Raw genomic sequence first — 22,207 nt, forward strand, 5'->3', positions numbered from 1 at the left:
TGAGTACGAGGCAGTTTAATTTGGGAACAATTTTTTACAAAGTGAAAACAGCGCCCCCCTATCCCAAAGAAGTTAACCTTTCTAGGACACACGTTCCGCTAGCGGAACCCCCCCCAACATTCCGCTGAAAAGGCAGCGCGGGAAATTAAAAAATATTTTTTAGAAATATTTTACTTTCACACATTAACAAGTCCAATACAGCATATGAAAGATAAACATCTTGTTAATCTACCCATCGTGTCCGATTTTTTAAAATGTTTTACAGCAAAAACACAACATATATTTATGTTAGATCACCACCAAATCCAAAAAACACACAGCCATTTTTCCCAGCCAAAGATAGGAGTCACAAAAGCAGAAATAGAGATAAAATTAATCACTAAGCTTTGATAATCTTCATCAGATGACACTCATAGGACATCATGTTACACAATACATTTATGTTTTGTTCGATAATGTGCATATTTATATCCACAAATCTCGGTTTACATTGGCGCCATGTTCAGAAATGCCTCCAAAATATCAGGAGTAATTACAGAGAGCCAGGTCAAATAACAAAAATACTCATCATAAACTTTTATGAAAGATACATGTTTTACATAGAATTAAAGATACACTTGATCTTAATGCAACCACTCTGTCAGATTTGTAAAAAACTTTACGGAAAAAGCATACCATGCAATAATCTGAGAAATACACAACATTTCTCCGCAATGTTGGAGTCAACAGAAATACGAAATGACATCATAAATATTCCCTTACATTTGATGATCTTTCATCAGAATGCAGTGCCAGGAATCCTAGATCCACAATAAATCGTTGTTTTGTTTGATAATGTCCATTACTAGTGTCCAATTAGCTACTTTTGCTAGCACATTTAGTTCACATGTCCAAACGCTGGCGCCGGTCCAGGCGAACTCGGACGAAAACTTCAAAAAGTTATATTCCAGGTCGAATAAACTGGTCAAATTAAGTAGAGAATCAATCTTCAGGATGTTGTTATCATATATATCCAATAACGTTCCAACCGGAGCATACGTTTTTGTCTACAGAGTAATGGAACGCATGGCGATATCATGAGTAATGCGCGTAATCAGGAACTAGCATTCTGCCAGACCACTGACTCAAATAGCTGCCATCCAGCCCCACATCACACTAGAGGCGTCATTCCACGTTCTACTGACTGTTGACATCTAGTGGAAGGCGTAGGAAGTGCGAACAGATCCATATCTTACTGGGATGTGAATAGACAATGAGTTTAACATCAACCAGCCCCAGAATTTCCACTTCCTGTTTGGAAGTTTGCCTGCCATATGAGTTCTGTTATACTCACAGACATAATTCAAACAGTTTTAGAAACTTCAGATTGTTTTCTATCCAATAGTAATAATATGCATATATTAGCATCTGGGACAGAGTAGGAGGCAGTTCACTATGGGCACCAATTCATCCAAAAGTGAAAATGCTATCCCCTATCCCAAAAAAGTTAATTGAGACATGGATTTTAAATGTGTGTAATTCAGAGGGTGAATGGAATAGCACAGATTAGCAAATATAACCTGACCTTATCAGATAAAAACTCTGTCAAAGCTCAACAAGACAGACAGGGTATTCTCATTGCCACCGGGTCTACGTCTCACCAAACGGCGGGCATCACAAATTACAGGAATTTTGTTTTTAATTTCATCCACCTCAACACTGATCACTCCTTTGAGCGGTGCCCTGCTCCAGAAAACAAAGCATGACACAGGTTGATCCCCAAAATGGGTGCCGCGCAGCGCCCCCTGCCTCTGGGTGGAGGATGCACAAAACATATAAACAATTACACTTCTCTAAACTTTCACAGTCATAACTGTTTCCAGTTTGTCCTTTACCCAGCCTGAAACAACGTACGAGTTGGCAAAAAAGCAGGAATCCACTTTTTCCCAAAAACTCACCCCTACCGGTCCAAAAACATGGCAAACACTGGGAATGTCTACCACACCTGTTGCCGCAGGTACTTCATCCCAGTCAGTCTCAACTTCAGAGCACTCACTTTTTTTTATAACTAGGCAAGCCAAATAAGAAATTCTTATTTACAATGACAGCCTACCAGGGAACAATAGGTTAACTCAAGGCTTAAAAATCCTTCTTTAACCTCTCTCCACCCTTTTATCTGCACTGATTTCACCTAGATTCACCTGGTCAGTCTGTCATGGAAAGAGCAGTTGTTCTTAATGTTTTGTACATTCAGTGTAGCTACAAGTGTGATTAATAACTTCAGCATGCTCAAAAGCATGTTCAATGTTTGCTTTTTAAACCTTTACCAATCTACCAATAGGTGCTCTTTTTTTGCGAGGCATTGGAAAACCTCCCTGGTCATTGTGGTTGAATCTGTGTTTGAAATGTACTGCTCGACTGAGGAACCTTACACATGCTGAAGCATGTGTGGGGTAGAGAGATGAGGGAGTCATTTAAAAATCCTGATGAACACTATTATTGCACACAGATTACATGCAATTTATTATGTGACTTGTTAAGCAAATTTTGACTCCTGAATTTTAAAAATCTTGCCATAACAAAAGAGGTTGAAAATGTATTGACCCAAGACATTTCAGCTTACTTTTTTTTATTAATTAGAAATTTTTTCGAAAACAGAAATATCTGACATTATGTGGTATTGTGAGTAGGCCAGTGAAAAAAACTACTCATTTTAACTTTTCTAGGGTAATGGGCAGCATTCGGAATTTTGGATGAAATGCATGCCCAAATGAAACGGCCTGCATCTCGGGCCCAGAATATATGATATGCATATAACTGGTAGATTTGGATATAAAACACTCTAAAGTTTCCAAAACTGTTAGAATAGTGTCTGTGAGTATAACAGAACTGATTTGGCAGGCAAAAACCTGAGAAAAATCCATTCAGGAAGTATTTTTTTTGGTGGTTTTGTAGTTTTCTATTCAATGCCAATACAGTATCCATTGACTTAGGACTCAAATTGCAGTTTCTATGCCTTCCACTAGATGTCAACAGTCTTCAGAAATTGTTTCAGGCTTCTATTCTGAGAAATTAAGAAGTAAGAGCAGTCTGAATGAGTGGACCCTGCCGTCACAGAGCTGTTATCTGCGCAAGACGGAGAGAGTACATTTCTTGTTTACCTTTTAAATTGACAACGTTATTGTCCGGTTGAAATATTATCGATTATTTAGGCTAAAAACAACCTGAGGTTTGARTATAAACATCGTTTGACATGTTTCTATGAACTTTACGTATACAATTTGGATTTTTTTGTCTTCCTGTTTTGACTACGTTTGAGCCTGTGGATTACTGAAGAAAATGCGCGAACAAACCGGAGGTTTTTGGGTATAAAGAGACTTTATCGAACAAAAATAACATTTATTGAGTAAATGAATGTCTGCTGAGTGCAACCATATGAAGATCATCAAAGGTAAAAGGGATTCATTTTATCTCTATTTCTAAATTGTGTAACTGTTCTACCTGGCTGGCTACTGTTTGTAATGATTTGTCTAGTGGGCTATGTTCTCAAATAATCGTAAGGTATGCTTTCGCCGTAAAGCATTTTTAAAATCTGACACCGTGGTTGGATTCACAAGCAGTTCATCTTTAAACCAATGTAAAATATGTTTTGTTTTCAGAAGAAAAAAAAAATCTGAGTATTTATGTATTTGAATTTGGCGCCCAGCAGTTTCACTGGCTGTTGAAGAGGTGGGACGCTACCGTCTCACATGCCCAAGAGAGGTTAATCCATTTTAAATTCAGGCTGTAACAGCAATTATTTATTTTTTAAGTCAATGGATGGGAATACTTTCTGAAGGCACTGTATATATATTTGATTATGTAATAGGAAAACCTTACGTAGCAGCCAACCTGCTTGCACAAATCCCATGCAATTACAGTTAAAAACAGCTCTGGAGGGAAAATATGCATATTGTTTTATGCGGATTTTAGAATATTCACATGCAAATCTGTTTCCAATTGGATGGAAACCTATACTGTACAAAAATATAAATGCAACATGTAAAGTGTTGGTCCCATGTTTCATGAGCTGAAATAAAAGATCCCAAAAATGTTCCATACGCACAAAAAGCTTATTTCTCTCCAATTTTGTGCAGAAATGGTTTTACATCCCTGTTAGTGAGAATTTCTCCTTTGCCAAGATAATCCATCCACTTGACAGGTGTGGCATATCAAGAAGCTGATTAAACAGCATGGTCATTACACAGGTGCAACCTGTGCAGGGGACAAAAGGCCACTCTAAAATGTCACACAACACAATGCCACAGATGTCTTAAAATTTGAAGGAGTGTGCAATTAGCATGCTAACTACAAGAATTTCCACCAGAGATGTTGCCAGAGAATTGAATGTTAATTTCTCTACCATTTTCTCGACTAAGATCATTGTAAAGAATTTGGCAGTATGTCCAGCCAGCCTCACAACCGCAGACCAAGTGTAACCAGCCCAGAATAAAGATATGCATCTGTTGGTCACAGATACCTTTAAAAAAGGTAGGGGTGTGGACCAGAAAACCAGTCAGTATCTGGTGTGACCACGATTTGCCTCATGGAGAGTGACACATCTCCTTAGCATAGAATTGATCAGGCGGTTGATTGTAGCCTGTGGAATGTTGTCTCACTCCTCTTCAACGGCTGTGGGAAGCTGCTGGATATTGGTGGGAACTGGAACAACCCTGTCGTACACGTCGATCCAGAGCATCCCAAACATGCTCAATGGGTGACATGTCTACGCAAAAATATGAAAGGAATGGGAGATTCTATATACAGTTGAAGTCGGAAGTTTACATACACTTAGGTTGTTTTTATTAAAAATTGTTTTTCAACACCTCCACACATTTTTGGTTAACAAACTATAGTTTTGGCAAGTCGGTTAGGACATTTACTTTGTGCATGAAACAAGTAATTTTTCCAACAATTGTTTACAGACAGATTATTGCACTTATCTGTATCACAATTCCAGTGGGTCAGAAGTTGACATACACTAAGTTGATTGTGCCTTTAAACAGCTTGGAAAATTCCAGAAAATGATGTCATGGCTTTGGAAACTTCTGATAGGCTAATTGACATCATATGAGTCAATTGGAGGTGTATTTGGCTAATCATCTGAGGCTAATCATGGCTAATCATCTGAGCTCCGTCTCAGATTATTGCATGGTTTATATTTCCGTAAAGTTTTTTTGAAATCTGACACAGCGGTTGCATTAAGGAGAGGTATATCTATAATTCTATGTGTATTACTTGTATTATCATTTATATTTATGTTGAGTATTTCTGTTGAAACGATGTGGCTATACAAAGTCACTTGATGTTTTTGCAACTAGTGAATCTAACGCCTCAATATAAACTCAGATTTTTTTATATAAATATGAACTTAATCAAACAAAACATGCATGTATTGTGTAACATGAAGTCCTATGAGTGTCATCTGATGAAAATAATCGAAGGTTAGTGATTCATTTTATCTCTATTCTGGTTTTTGTGAAAGCTATCTTTAGCTGGAAAAAATGGCTGTGGTTATTGTGGTTTTGTGGTGACCTAACATAATCGTTTGTAGTGCTTTCGCTGAAAAGCCTATTTGAAATCGGACACTTTGGTGGGATAAACAACAAGATTACCTTTAAAATGATATAAGACACATGAATGTTTGAGGAATTTTAATGATGAGATTTCTGTTTTTTGAATTTGGCGCCCTGCACTTCGACTGGCTGTTGTCATATCGATCCCGTTAACGGGACTGCATCCATAAGAAGTTTTAAGCCATTTTGCCACAACTTGGTGTCATTGTCCATTTGGAAGACCCATTTGCGACCAAGCTTTAACCTCTCTAGGACTGTTTGATTTGTTCCGTAAAGTCCATAATTTATGTCCAAATTCCTCCTTGTTGTTCACGCGATCAGTACACAATCTAAACTCACGACGCGAGGACAGGTCCAGCAAAAGTTCAGACAAAAAGTCATATTACAGTCCGTAGAAACATGTCAAACGAAGTATAGAATCAATCTTTATGGATGATTTTAATATAAATCTTCAATAATGTTCCAACCGGAGAATTCCTTTGTCTGTAGAAAAGCTTTGGAACAGAGCTCGCTCTCACGTGAACGAGCGTCACGAGCTCAAAGCATTCTGCCAGACCTCTGACTCATTCCCCTCTCATTCGGCCCCACTTCACAGTAGAAGCATCAGACAAGGTTCTAAAGACTGTTGACATCTATTGGAAGCCTTAGGAAGTGCAACATGACCCATATCCCACTGTATCTTCAATAGGGAACGAGTTGAAAAACGACCAACCTCAGATTTCCCACTTCCTGGTTGGATTTTTTCTCAGGTTTTTGCCTGCCATATGAGTTCTGTTATACTCACAGACATCATTCAAACAGTTTTAGAAACTTCAGAGTGGTTTCTATCCCAATCTACTAATAACATGCATATATTAGTAACTGGGACTGAGTATCAGGCAGTTTACTCTGGGCACGCTTTTCATCCAAACGTGAAAATGCTGCCCCCTATCCCAAACAGGTTCTAAGCTGTTATTATAAAGTATTATCGCCTAATGTGATATGTGTGTTCGGTAATAAGATACCACAACCATTGGATCACATAATGAACCATTGTTATTTTTCATATTGCATTGTTTTTCATGGAAATAACCTTTTCAGTGTTTTGTTGTGAAGGAAAGATATCTTCCAATCTGCTTTTTTGCTTTCTAAATCTGGTGGAGCCATGAAGCCCCAGGAGTCTTTGTTTGAATCAATTCTGCCCTGCTAGGTTGGTGTTCGTCAACAAAAATAGTGCAACAAATATTTGTCAAACACCTATTTTTCTGTGGCAATAGACGAGACTATTACTATAACTAAACAAATAAGATTTTAATTTCAGTTGACTAAAATGAGACAATATTATCTCTGTGACTAAAACCGGACTGCTAAGTTGACTGGACAAGAGTTTTTGGAGAGATTGAGTGCTTTTCAGTGATTAGCACAATTAATATTAGCAGCACAGATGCGCAGCACAGTTATGTTCAGCTTGTCATGAGCTGGTGAGCTGTGGGGGAGCAAGCAATGAGTGTGGGCAAACAGGCTCCACTCCGGCTCCGCCGGCGATTATACACATCGCGCAAGCGACTTGCTTTAGCTAACCAGTCATCATCAGCCTTCTAGTTAACTACCCTTTGCCTGGTTAAGACACACAAGCTACTTTACAAAATTAAAAACAATAGTTAAACAGCACTCTAGCTACAGTGGGGCAAAAAAGTATTTAGTCAGCCACCAATTGTGCAAGTTCTCCCATTTAAAAAGATGAGAGAGGCTTGTAATTTTCATCATAGGTACACTTCAACTATGACAGACAAAATGAGGAAAAAAAATTCCAGAAAATCACATTGTAGGATTTTTAATGAATTTATTTGCAAATTATGGTGGAAAATAAGTATTTGGTCACCTACAAACAAGCAAGATTTCTGGCTCTCACAGACCTGTAACTTCTTCTTTAAGAGGCTCCTCTGTCCTCCACTCGTTACCTGTATTAATGGCACCTGTTTGAACTTGTTATCAGTATAAAAGGCACCTGTCCACAACCTCAAACAGTCACACTCCAAACTCCACTATGGCCAAGACCAAAGAGCTGTCAAAGGACACCAGAAACAAAATTGTAGACCTGCACCAGGCTGGGAAGACTGAATCTGCAATAGGTAAGCAGCTTGGTTTGAAGAAATCAACTGTGGGAGCAATTATTAGGAAATGGAAGACATACAAGACCACTGATAATCTCCCTCGATCTKGGGCTCCACGCAAGATCTCACCCTGTGGGGTCAAAATGATCACAAGAACGGTGAGCAAAAATCTCAGAACCACACGGGGGGACCTAGTGAATGACCTGCAGAGAGCTGGGACCAAAGTAACAAAGCCTACCATCAGTAACACACTACGCCGCCAGGGACTCAAATCCTGCAGTGCCAGACGTGTCCCCCTGCTTAAGCCAGTACATATCCAGGCCCGTCTGAAGTTTGCTAGAGAGGATTTGGATGATCCAGAAGAAGATTGGGAGAATGTCATATGGTCAGATGAAATCAAAATATAACTTTTTGGTAAAAACTCAACTCGTCGTGTTTGGAGGACAAAGAATGCTGAGTTGCATCCAAAGAACACCATACCTATTGTGAAGCATGGGGGTGGAAACATCATGCTTTGGGCTGTTTTTCTGCAAAGGGACCAGGACGACTGATCCGTGTAAAGGAAAGAATGAATGGGGCCATGTATCGTGAGATTTGGAGTGAAAACCTCCTTCCATCAGCAAGGGCATTGAAGATGAAACGTGGCTGGGTCTTTCAGCATGACAATGATCCCAAACACACCGCCCGGGCAACGAAGGAGTGGCTTCGTAAGAAGCATTTCAAGGTCCTGGAGTGGCCTAGCCAGTCTCCAGATCTCAACCCCATAGAAAATCTTTGGAGGCAGTTGAAAGTCCGTGTTGCCCAGCAACAGCCCCAAAACATCACTGCTCTAGAGGAGATCTGCATGGAAGAATGGCCAAAATACCAGCAACAGTGTGTGAAAACCTTGTGAAGACTTACAGAAAACGTTTGACCTCTGTCATTGCCAACAAAGGGTATATAACAAAGTATTGAGATAAACTTTTGTTATTGACCAAATACTTATTTTCCACCATAATTTGCAAATAAATTCATTAAAAATCCTACAATGTGATTTTCTGGATTTTTTTTTCTCATTTTGCCTGTCATAGTTGAAGTGTACCTATGATGAAAATTACAGGCCTCTCTCATATTTTAAGTGGGAGAACTTGCACAATTGGTGGCTGACTAAATACTTTTTTGTCCCACTGTATGTTTTTCTCTCCATTGAAAAGGCTATAAAAACAGTAGTTCTTCTTAAATTTGTAGTCTTGCTCAACCCTCCCACTTTTCCCACTGGATTTCATTTACAGGTTCTGTAGCCAACTTTCCTAATTCTCCCCCTTTTTCCTCAAGAAAATGGCTTGATTCTAGTTTCAAAGGCATGACCCATAATAGCGGCGCTATGTTTTTTTTCTTTCTATCATGCATTGATGGGCTGTTCTAAAACTAGGTTACTTGGGGACCGGACAGTTATTAACCATTAGCTATAGCTAACAAACTGGGGCACGTTAAGCAGGATGCAACAGTTTGGAATGTTCAGATATAAATATGCTATGTAAAACAAACATGCTTCTGACATGTTGAATAAGGAATAACGTTGGCTCTGTCATGGAATATCTATCTGCAACATTCAAAAAGTTTTTCAACTGAGCGTGGCCTTGGTAACATTACCAGTATGCAATATGCAAACATTTGGTGACACTAGAAAGAAAGGAAAAGGGATAGGAGACAATTTATTGACTAAATTCCTCTTGCTACTATATCTGAACTTTATTTTGAGTTCATGTGGAGGCAGTCACTCAGACTTGAGCACTTGTACCAGGTCTCGAGCACTGGGACACGGACTTGAGCCATAGGGACTTGTGACTCGACCATTGGTGATTCAGACTTGGACTCAGACTTGAGCATAGGGGGCTTGGGACTCGATTCGGACTTGAGGTTTAGTGACTCGATTACGTCACTGGATGAAACAGTCATTAGCTTCCGTTCAAAGTCATTAGCCCTCATTCTACTTTTGGACATCAACATGGCTGTGGAGTCTGTGGAATGTTGATAACAATGGCAATGACGTGATCGAGTGATCTGGAGGTGCAACCCATACTACTTTGTCAATACTTGAGCACCATCTGGTTATTGTGCTTCTCTTTCTCTCTGCGCTTGTGTGTCTCTGTTTGTTTTGTATGTAATATGCAATCTCTAGATAGGTAAAATTATTAATTCATTTATTCTTATATATGTTTTGGAAGAGAATAGGATGTTATGCAGAAAAATGTGTTGGTAGGACAAGGATATGTATGTTTGCGCACATGGAAGTCAGTGATTTATGTTTACTATAGGTTAATGAGGCGATACAAATGTGATGTGACTAAAATGTGACTAAAATGAAATGACCAAAATGTCACTTAATGATATTTTTTGTAAAATTGACTAAGACTAGACTACAATCTAAAAATAAGTACCAATATTAACACTCGGGTTCAAACCGCGCTCTGACGCCCTGAGTGTGTCTTCATGGCAAGATCTGTGGATTAGCCCAGGTCTGAACTTGAAACAGGGAAAGGACAGAGCAGTCAATATGCACTGATTAATGATAATGGCATGCAAGCCAGGGAGATAATCTTTATAAGCTCTTTTTATCTAAAAAAAGTTTGACTGAAAAAAGGGAGGACGTGAGCACGACAATCCCAAAGCAAACAGAAATGCTTCAAATGGGATAAATGTTTGTTTATTGCTGGTTTAAGACAAACAAGATGGGGGAATGTTGAGGAAATGTATTGACCTGTAAAGTCACTGTTGTGTGTAAAAGAAAAAGCAGATCATTTTGGTTGTTTTTTTTACAAGGAAATATGGTCGAAGCTGACGTTTTGTAGGTGGTAATTGGTGCGTGCTTTTATTGTGACAGTAGTTAATGTAAGAAGGTTAACTATTTGTTGAAATATATGTCTAATGTAGCAATTATTTTATGCAGATTATGCTTATTATCTCAGTATTTATACGTTTTGTCCCTCAATGATACTTTTCCCAAGGCCTCAACAACGCTACAGTCCTCGTCAACTCACTCTAAGCCCTAGTTCAAACCAGAGCCAGTGTTATGGGCGGGCCTTAGGGGGGCTGGCCTGCCCTACCGTACATACTTGCCCGTACAAATAAAATATTGAAATATTGATAATAACTTTGAGCGAGAAACACACCGACAGAAAGATGCATCAATCTCAGATAAATGATCAGAGCGAGCGAAACCGCACCCCCTCTACCTCAATATGTGTACAGTCGTAGCCAAACGTTTTGAGAATGACATTAATTTTCACAAAGTCTGCTGCCTCAGTTTGTATGATGGCAATTTGCATATACTCCAGAATGTAATGAAGAGTGATCAGATGAATTGCAATTAATTACAAAGTCCTTCTTTGATATGCAAATGAACTGAATCCCCAAAAAACATTTCCACTGCATTTCAGCCCTGCCACAAAAGGACCAGCTGACATCATGTCAGTGATTCTCTCGTTAACACAGGTGTGAGTATTGACGAGGACAAGGCTGGAGATCACTCTGTCATGCTGATTGAGTTCGAATAACAGACTGGAAGCTTCAAAAGGAGGGTTGTGCTTGGAATCATTGTTCTTCCTCTGTCAATCATGGTTACCTGCAAGGAAACACGTGCCGTCATCATTGCTTGCACAAAAAGGGCTTCACAGGCAAGGATATTGCTGCCGGAAAGATTGCACCTAATTCAACCATTTTTCGAATCATGAACTTCAAGGAGAGCGGTTCAATTGTTGTGAAGAAGGCTTCAGGGTGCCCAAGAAAGTCCAGCAAGCGCCAGGACCGTCTCCTAAAGTTGACTCAGCCACCAGAGGACTTGAAAATGAGCCGGAGCTGAGAGGATAACCAAAACTAAACGTATTTTGGTTTCAGTGCAGAGCATACAACCATGCCGACAACCATCCTTGGAGATCAGTCGGGGTAGGCCGGGGTAGGCCGTCATTGTAAATAATAATTTGTTCTCAACTGACTTGCCTAATTACATAAAGGTTAAATAGATAAAATAAAATAAAAATATATAATATTTCTTACAGAGCCTTTCCATAAGTACACTCAAGTTTCTTCAACTGTCTTCTGACTGTGATGAGAGCGATGTTGATGTTCTGCTGTCACCAGATTCAAGCTGCATAACCTTTAATGTACTAGGCAAGTCAGTTAAGAACACATTCTTAATTACAATGACGGCCTATCGGGGAACAGTGGGTTAACTGCCTTGTTCAGAATGACATTTTTACCTTGTCACCTCAGGGATTCAATCCAGCAACCTCTCAGTTACTGGCCCAACGTTCTAACTACCAGGCTACCTGATGCCCCAAAGCGTAATGAAATTGTTGCCTGCAGAGGCTGTTTGGCTGTTTTCATGCTATCTCAATGTAAACAAATCATCGGCTAGAGCGTCAAGTGTACGCTTCCAGAGCGAAATGAGATGGCTGGGGCTCAAGCTTAGGGTGAGGGTGAGGGTGTGAACGATGCTGAATAGGTGTAGACAAAGAAGAGCTCTTCACTAGATAGCAAAACATTCAAAGGTGATTTTTCAAAAGTGAGTTTACAAGTTGATAAACTTTCAAAGCATAATTACTTCCCCATTGTTCCTCAAATGCAGTGTATGATATACCATTTCGTAGCTCTGAGTCTCTACTTTTATCTAATGTAAAAAACACAGTTTCAAATTTTGCTACATAAGACCGAATCCAGGTGATCAAGGTGATCAAGGTGTACATGAGCCTATTTATATAATGTATATGAATTCGGAGGGCAGAATTTAAAAAGAATATTCTGATCTGAATAAAGTAGGCCAATGAAGGCAAGTAATTGTTGCTTACTGAAATTCCCAAAGTCATACAATTGTTGTAATAGGATTTGAAGCAATAACCTACCCGCGTGAGGTAAACAATTTCAGCACCGTTTCACGCTGCTCTGAGACAAGCATTGATAAATCAATGAGATGTTATCTTCTTGTGAATAGGGGGCGCTGTTTTCACTTTGGGAAAAAATCGTGCCCAATTTAAACGGCCTCGTATTCTATTCTAGATCATACAATATGCATATTACTAGTACAATTGGATAGAAAACACTCTCGAGTTTCTAAAACTGTTTGAATTATATCTGTGAGTAAAACAGAACTAATTTGGCAGCAAACTTCCAGACAGGAAGTGAAAAATCTGAAAACGAGGCTCTGTTTCAGGGCCTGCCTATTGAATTGCCTTATATTTATGGATATGCATGCACTGCATATGCCTTCCACTAGATGTCAAAAGGCAGTGGAAGGTGGAATGGGGTGTCTAGCTTGATCTGAGGTCGAACAAGAGCTTTTGGAATGACATGTCCAGAATTTCCTTTCTCTACCTAGGCGCGGGAAGCACCTCCATATTGTCTTATGATAAGCGTTCGGTATACACGGCTAATATCTCCGGCTATGATTTTATTTGATACATGTGATAATAACATCGTAAATAATGTTTTTTCAACCGAGTTTTATCAGATTATTTAATGTTTATTGGGACTTTTGGAGTTTTCCGTTCTCTGTGTCGAGAGAAATTGGGAACGTCATCAACATTGGCTAGCCTTGTGGAGCGAATTCGACAGGAGAAAAGGACATTCTAAAACCAAACAACGATTTATTCTTGACCAAGGACTCCTTGTACAAGATTCTGATGGAAGCTCAGCAAAAGTAAGAACAATTTATGATGTTATTTCGTATTTCTGTGTAAAATGTTGAGTCCTATTATCCGCCGTTTTGGCGGGCGCTGTCTCGCTATAACGTAAGCTGTTTGTTATGGTAAAGTTATTTTTAAAAATCTAACACGGCGGTTGCATTAAGAACCAGTGTATCTTTCGTTTGCTGTCCAACATGTATTTTTTAGTAAAGTTTATGGTGAGTTCTTTGGTCAGATTAGGTGAGTGTCCAAACTAGCTCCGGGCATTCTGGTGAATCGATGCTACATATTCACAATGTATAACCACGGTTTGCAGCTCTAAATATGCACATTTTCGAACAAAACATAAGTGTATTGTATAACCTGATGTTATAGGACTGTCATCTGATGAAGTTGGTCAAGGTTAGTGATTAATCTTATATATTTTGCTGGTTTTTGCGATCGCTACCTTTTGCTGGTAATAAATGCATTTGTGTGTTTGGCTATTGTGGTAAGCTAATATAATGCTATATTGTGTTTTCGCTGTAAAACACTTAAAAAAATCGGAAATATTGGCTGGATTCACAAGATGTTTATCTTTCATTTGCTGTACACCATGTATTTTTCATAAATGTTTTATGATGAGTATTTAGGTATTTCACGTTGCTCTCTGTAATTATTCTGGCTGCTTTGGTGATATTTTTGATGGTAGCTGCAATGTAAAACTATGATTTATACCTCAAATATGCACATTTTCGAACAAAACATAAATTTATTGTATAACATGTTATAAGACTGTCATCTGATGAAGTTGTTTCTTGGTTAGTGACTAATTATATCTCTATTTGGTCGGTTTTGTGATAGCTACCTATGTGGTAGAAAAATTGTGAAAATATGCGGTTGAGTCTTTTGCTATTGTGGTTAGCTAATAGAAATACATAGTGTTTTCGTTGTAAAACATTTAAAAAATCGGAAATGATGGCTGGATTCACAAGATGTTTATCTTTCATTTGCTGTATTGGATTTGTGATTTCATGAAAATTATATTATATGATATCCCTGTCCCGTTAGGCTAGGCTATGCTAGTCAGCTTTTTTGATAAGGAGGATCCCGGATCCGGGAGAGAAAAGCGGTAGAGGTTATTTTCACTGAATCTCGGTTTGGGTGTTGGTTAACTTCTTTGATTATAGGGGGCAGCATTTTCACTTTTGGATGAATTGCGTGCCCATTGTGAACTGCCTCCTACTCTGTCCCAGATGCTAATATATGCATATTAGTATTACAATTGGATATAAAACACTCTGAAGTTTCTAAAACTGTTTGAATGATGTCGCCTATTCAATTCCCTGTAAGATATGGATCTGTTTGCACTTCCTACGCCTTCCACTAGATGTCAACAGTCTATAGAACGTGGAATGAAGCCTCTAGTGTGATGTGGGCCGGATGTGAGGTGTTTCAGTCATTGGTCTGGCAGAATGCCAGTTCCTGGTAACACGCTTTCCTCATGATCGCCTTGCATTCCATAACTTCTACAGACATGAAGGAATGCTCCGGCTGGAACGTTATTGGATATATATGATAACAACATCCTGAAGATTGATTCTCTACTTAATTTGACCAGTTTATTCGACCTCTTATATAACTTTTTGAAGTTTTCGACCGAGTTCGCCTGCATCTGCGCGAGCGTTTGGACATGTGCACTAAGTATGCTAGCAAAAGTAGCTACTTAGACATAAGTAATGGACATTATCGAACAAAACAACGATTTATTGTGGAACTAGGATTCCTGGGAGTGCATTCTGATGAAGATGATCAAAGGTAAGGGAATATTTATGATGTCATTTCGTATTTCTGTTGACTCCAACATGGCGGAGAAATTTTGTTATTTTGGAGCGCCGTCTCAGATTATTGCATGGTGTGCTTTTTACGTAAAGTTTTTTTGAAATCTGACACAGCGGTTGCATTAAAACCTCTTGACGCTTGGGGTCATATTATTATTATTTTTTTAAAATAACGTTCCCAAGGTAAACGGACTATTTCTCAGGTCCAGATCGTAGAATATGCATATCATTTACAGATTAGGATGGAAAACACTCCAAAGTTTCCAAAACTGTCAAAATATTGTCTGTGAGTATAACAAAACTGATTCTGCAGGCGAAAAATCTAGGAAATCTAACCCGGAAGTGATTATTTTTTTTTTTTTAATCTGTGTTTCCTTGCCCGTCTTTCTTCCATTTAAAGGGGTATCAACCAGATTCCTTTTCCAATGGCTTCCTCAGGCTGTGACCAGGCTTTAGACATAGTTTCAGGCTTAAAAAAAAAAATGATCGAGATTTTTCAAAACTAGTCAGGTGTACTATGATTAGTTCCTGAGCGCGAGAGGGGTAGCTCTCCATTTTCTTTCTCTCTTTTATTGAATAGGTTACGGTCCGGTTGAAATATTATCAATTATGTTTGTTAAAAACAACCTGAGGATTGATTATAAAAAACATTTGACATGTTTCTACGAACATTACGGATACTTTTTGGAATTTTCATCGAACGGAACGAGGCTTTGGTTTTCTGAACATAACGCGCAACCCAAATGTCGTTTTTTTGTTATAAAAGTAATATTTATCGAACAAAAAGAACATTTATTGTGTAACTGGGAGTCTCATGAGTGCAAACATCCGAAGATTATCAAAGGTAAACAAATAATTTTATTGTTTTTCTGACTTTCGTGACCTTGCTAATACACTCACAAAAGCTTGGATTGCTTTCGCTGCAAAGCATATTTTCAAAATCTGACACGATATGTGGATTAAAAACAAGCTAAGCTGTGTTTTGGTATATTTCACTTGTGATTGCATGATTATAAATATTTTTAGTAATATTTTGCGCCCTGCAATTCAGCGGTTGTTTAGGAAAATGATCCCGCTAAAGGGATCCGTAGCGCAGAGAAGTTAAGAACAAGTGTATCTTTAATTCTATGTAAAACATGTATCTTTCATCAAAGTTTATGATGAGTATTTCTGGTATTTGACGTGGCTCTCTGCAATTTCTCTGGATATTTGGAGGCATTTCTGAACATGGCGCCAATGTAAACCGAGATTTGTGGATATTAATATACACATTATCGAACAAAACATAAATGTATTGTGTAACATGATTTCCTATGAGTGTCATCTGATGAAGATCATCAAAGGTTAGTGATTAATTTTATCTCTATTTTTGCTTTTTGTGACTACAATCTTTTGCTGGGAAAATGGCTGTGTTTTTCTGTGGCTATGTACTGAGGTAACATAATTGTTTGGTGTGCTTTTGCCGTAAATCCTTTTTGAAATCAGACATGTTGGCTGGATTCACAACATGTGTAGCTTTAATTTGGTGTCTTTCATGTGGGATTTCATGAAAGATAGATTTTTATAGTAATATATTTGAATTTGGCGCGCTACATTTTTTCTGGCTTTTGGCCAAGTGGGACGCTACCGTCCCACCTATCCCAGAGAAGTTAAACTACAATTAGGGTGTGGAAATGTTAGGTTTATTTTGCTCTAAGTACTGTAGCCTACTCCCGACCGGTCGCGATGTACAGCGCCATATTTTCTTAACGGAAAACCTGAGGGTTTCGTTTTTCTTGGAATAGAAACACCATAATACTAATCAAATTAATTAAGCTACATTTCTTAATTAATATCATTCCCATATACTACGTTCTTACTTAAAGTCTCAAGTACAGCCTATGTTAAAAAAGTCAAATGATTCTCAAAGATGTCCTCTGGTGGTCAAACTTGCACTAACAGGCATTAATTGCAACAATGGCTGACACTTAAATAACGTGCTATATAATTCTGTGGCAGCCCGCAAGTTGTGCTCTAGTACGACACAACTTTTACAGGAAGAACCACTGTATGTTAATTGAATGCCAATAAAGGTTACTTCACGACCACACCCACAACTGAAGCACAATCAGGTGTGTTCAGTTTGCTTGAACATTTGCTACGTTGCAGATCGGTTTGTACTTCAAACCTGCACAGGTGTGTGAATCGTCTTTCTTTGTATTTTGTTGTGGAATACATTTTGTGGTTTCTGTAAAACAAGAGGTTGCTGTAATGCCTGAAAACCAATGTGGAAGTCTGCAGTGTTGCGAGCGGTTGTATAAAACCAATCGGTATGTCAAGCAAAACAGTGCCTGCCCGCTTTTAATTTCTATTCAGTTCGACCCACCATAAGTTCGGAGTCTGAAATGTGCATTAGTCAGCCATGTCACGTCAGAAGAAATATCATTTCGATCACATGCCATGGAGACAGTAGATCGTCACATTAAATCTGTTATTATAATAACATTCTATTCCTCCATGCGATTTCCATTTCATCCCTCCATCCCCTCCCCGTAATCAAATGCTTATTGACAGTGATGAAATGGAAATTATGCTTTATCCCGTCCTAACCTAGTCTCATCAATCTGTATCCATCTCCCCCATCGTTCAGCTGAAGGCTCCGAGTGGGGGATTGAAGGGGATTTATCCCACTCCCAAAGCCCCAGCTACTCTCCTATGGATTTGTGGCAAAACCACAGCTAATTTATGCACACTCATGGATGCAATTACTGCCCGTGTCCACAGCCTCAAACTACATCCCTGTCGCATCTGCATGAAACAGATGAGATACTGCTCCTGTGTTTATGTGAGAGCCTCATCATCTCCCAGTTTATCTGAGATGAATGTCTTCGTTGGCTGTTGATCCCATCCAAGGCCGGCTGAGGCTGAGCCACAGGCAGTAGGAGGCCTTCGCTCACTGTAATTCCCCTTGTAGGTCCCACTGAGAGCAGATACGCTACTGCTAGTATGGTTGGGGTCAATTCCATTTCAATTCATTCAATTCAGGAAGTGAACTGAGATTCCAATTCCCTTTTTAGTTTATTTCCTAAATTGACTGAATTGATATGGAATTGGCTGAACCCTAGCTGCTAGCAGCAAACATTGGCCCCATATGGTTATTTTTGGGCAATGTGGGCAGCGGCAAGCTCACACAAAGCCCATACCAGCCAAACACGGGCTAGCCCAGCACTGGCTAGCCCACACCAGCCTGACAGTGGCTAGCCCACAACAAGCCCAAAACAGACTAGCCCACAACAAGCCCACACCAGACCACCATAGGATAGCCCAGCATGTGCTTTCCCATCTAGTGGACTGAACTCTACTTCATGGTGAAGGAAGTTGATGACCAGGATTTGTGGAATGTACCTCCGACTACATCAACATATTTGAATTATGAAACGTCAACCTCGTACCTACATTTATCCTCTGTAGTTACATGCCTCTGTTTGCTGAAATCCATACTTTTTTAATGAACAGTAATCAAATTTAACCACCGACTGTTTGCTAATTGCTGTTGCACTAAGATGGCAACTCAACACAAACTCAATGTCCCATTGAATCTCAGGTGAGATGAGGGCACTGGGAAGGTAGGCCCCTGCAGTAAATGGAAGGTAATCCAAGAAAGAAGATGAAGAGGTGGCCAGTACGTTGTAATACATTTTTGTAAACTATTAACAGGATATTTTTTTACAAAAGAATACAGTGCATTTGGAAAGTATTCAGACCCCTTGACTTTTTCCACATTTTGTTAAGTTACAGCCTTATTCTAAAATGAATTGTATTTTTTCCCTCTTCAATCTGCACACAATACCCCATATTGACAAAGCAAAAACAGGTTCAGAAATGTTTGCAAATGTATTACAATAAAAAAACGGAAATATCACATTTACATAAGTATTCAGACCCTTTACTCAGTATTTTGTTGATGTGCCGTTGGCAGTGATTACAGCCCTGAGTCTTGTTGGGTATGACGCTACAAGCTTGGCACACCTGTATTTGGGGAGTTTCTCCCATTCTTCTCTGCAGATCCTCTCAAGCTCTGTTGGGTTGGATGGGGAGCATTGCTGCACAGCTATTTTGGTATTGGCATTTTATTAGGTTCCCCATTAGCTGTTGCAAAAGCAGCAGCTACTCTTCCTGGGGTCCACACAAAACACTAAACATGACATAATACAGAACATTAATAGAAAATAACAGCTCAAGGACAGAACCACATAAAACATATATTTTTTTACAAAAGGCACACATAGCCTACATATTATTACATTCACACAAACTATCTAGGTGAAATAGGAGAGAGGCGTTGTGCTGTGAGGTGTTGCTTTATCTTTTTTTTTTAAACCAGGTTTGCTGTTCACTTGAGCAATATAAGATGGAACGGAGTTCCAAGCAATAATGTCTCTATATAATACTGTATGCTTTCCTGCATTTGTTCTGGATTTGGGAATTGTGAAAAGACCCCTGGTGGCATGTCTGGTGGGGTAAGTGTGTGTGGGTCAGAGCTGTGTGTAAGTTGACTATGCAATCAATTTGGGATTTTCAACACATTAATGTTTCTTATAAAAAGAAGAAGTGATGCAGTCAGTCTCTCCTCAACTCTTAACCAAGAGAGACTGGCATGCATTTTTATATCATTTATATCAGCCCTCTGATTACAGTGAAGAGAAAGACGTGCTGCTCTGTTCTAAGCCAGGTGCAGCTTAACTAGGTCTTTCCTTGCAGCACCTCACCACACGACTAGACAATTATCAAGATAAGACAAAACTAGAGCCTGCAGGTTTTCTGTTTATTATGGACAGACCTCTCCCTATCTTTACAACTATTGAATCCAAATGTTTTGACAATGACAGTTTACAATCGAAGGTAACGCCAAGTAATTTAGTCACCTCAACTTGTTCACCATTCATTACCAGGTTCAGCTGAGGACTAGAACTTAGGGAATGATTTGGACCAAATACAATGCTCTTAGTTTTAGAAATGATCAGGAACAGTTTATTACTGGCCACCCATTCTAAAACAGACTGCAACTCTTTGTTAAGGGTTTCAGTGACTTCATTAGCTGTGGTTGCTGATCCATATATGGTTGAATCATCAGCAATACATGGACACACATGCTTTGTTTAATGCCAGTGGCAGATCATTGGTAAAATAGAAAAGATGGCCTAGAGAGCTGCCCTGCGGTACACCACCGTTTACATGTTTGACATTAGAGAAGCTTTCATTAAAGAAAACCCGTTCTATTATATAGCTAGCTCTAAATCCACTATATGGCAGAGTTTGAAAAGCCATAACGCATACGTTTTTTCAAATCAAATCAAATCCAATTTTATTGATCACATACACATGGTTAACAGATGTTATTGTGAGTGTAGCAAAATGCTTGTGCTTCTAGTTCCAACAGTGCAGCAATATCAAACATGTAATCTAACAATTCCACAACAACTACCTAATACACACAATTCTAAGTAAAGGATGTATTAAGAATATATACATATGAATATGTGGATGAACAATAAAATATAGTATATACATATGAGATGAGTGATGCAAGATATGTAAACATTATTAAAGTGGCATTATTAAAGTGACTAGTGATCCATTTATTAAAGCAGCCAATGATTTCAAGTCCGTATATAGGCAGCAGCCTTTCTGAGTTAGTGATGGATGTTTAACAGTTAGTGATGGCCTTGAGATAGAAGCTGTTTTTCAGTCTCTCGGTCCCAGCTTTGATGCATCTGTACTGACCTCGACTTCTGGATGTTAGCGGAGTGAACAGGCAGTGGTTCAGGTGGCTGTTGTCCTTGATGATCTTTTTGGCCTTCTTGTGACATCGGGTGCTGTAGGTGTCCTGGAGGGAAGGTAGCTTGCCCCCGGTGATGCGTTGTGCAGACCGCACCACCCTTTGGCGAGCCTTGCAGTTGTGGGCGGTGCAGTTGCCGTACCAGGCAGTGATACACCTCTACAGGATGCTCTCAATTGAGCATCTGTAAAAGTTTGTGAGGGTTTTAGGTGATAAGCCAAATTTATTCAAACGCCTGAGGTTGAAGAGACGCTTTGCGCCTTCACCACACTGTCTGTAAGGGTGGACCATTTAAGTTTGCCCGTGATGTGGATGCCGAGGAACTTAAAACTTTACACCTTCTCCACTACTGTCCCGTCACCGTGGATAGGGGGCTGCTCCCTCTGCTGTTTCCTGAAGTCCACGATCATATCCTTTGATTTGTTGATGTTGAGTGAGAGGTTGTTTTCCTGACACCACTCTCCGAGTGCCCTTAACAACAGGTTATGGGAAATAATATGAAAGGCTGCACTGAAATCTAACAGTACAGCTCCCACAATCTTCTAATTATCATTTTCTTTCAACCAATCATCAGTCATTTGCGTCAGTGCAGTATATGTTGAGTGCCCTTCTCTATTAGCATGTTGAAAGTCTGTTGTTCATTTCTTTACAGAGATATCTTTTTATGGCTGAAGTCCCGGTAACGGGACCGATATGACAACAGCCAGTCGAAGTGCAGGGCGCTTTGAAAAAACAGAAAAAACAGAAATATCATAATTAAAATTCCTCAGACATTCATGTGTCTGATATCATTTTAAAGGTAGTCTTGTTGTTAATCCCACCAAAGTGTCCGATTTCAAATAGGCTTTTCAGCAAAAGCACTACAAACGATTGTTAGGTCACCACAAAACCACAATAAGCATAGCCTTTTTTTCCAGCTAAATATAGCTTCACAAAAACCAGAATAGAGATAAAATTAATCACTAACCTTCGATTATTTTCATCAGATGACACTCATAGGACTTCATGTTACACAATACATGCATGTTTTGTTTGATTAAATTCATATTTATATAAAAAAAATCAGAGTTTACATTGAGGCGACTAGATTCACTTAATGCAAAAACATCAAGTGACTTTGCATAGCCCATCGTTTCAACAGAAATACTCATCATAAATATAGATGATAATACAAGTTATACACATTGAATTATAGATATACCTCTCCTTAATGTAACCGCTA

At 39.1% G+C, this 22,207-nt stretch overlaps 1 long non-coding RNA gene across 1 annotated transcript in view; it reads left to right on the plus strand.

Moving 5' to 3' along the window:
- The first annotated feature begins 3,114 nt into the window (after positions 1 to 3,114).
- LOC139022947 (uncharacterized) overlaps positions 3,115 to 22,207 on the plus strand; it is a 129,471-nt gene continuing 110,378 nt past the window's right edge. Inside the window, exon 1 of the long non-coding RNA XR_011474020.1 lies at positions 3,115 to 3,430. This is a non-coding gene — a long non-coding RNA (uncharacterized lncRNA). The remainder of the gene's footprint in view (positions 3,431 to 22,207) is intronic.

This window comes from Salvelinus sp. IW2-2015, linkage group LG24 (genome assembly GCF_002910315.2).
Source record: "Salvelinus sp. IW2-2015 linkage group LG24, ASM291031v2, whole genome shotgun sequence".
Lineage (NCBI taxonomy): Eukaryota > Metazoa > Chordata > Actinopteri > Salmoniformes > Salmonidae > Salvelinus > Salvelinus sp. IW2-2015.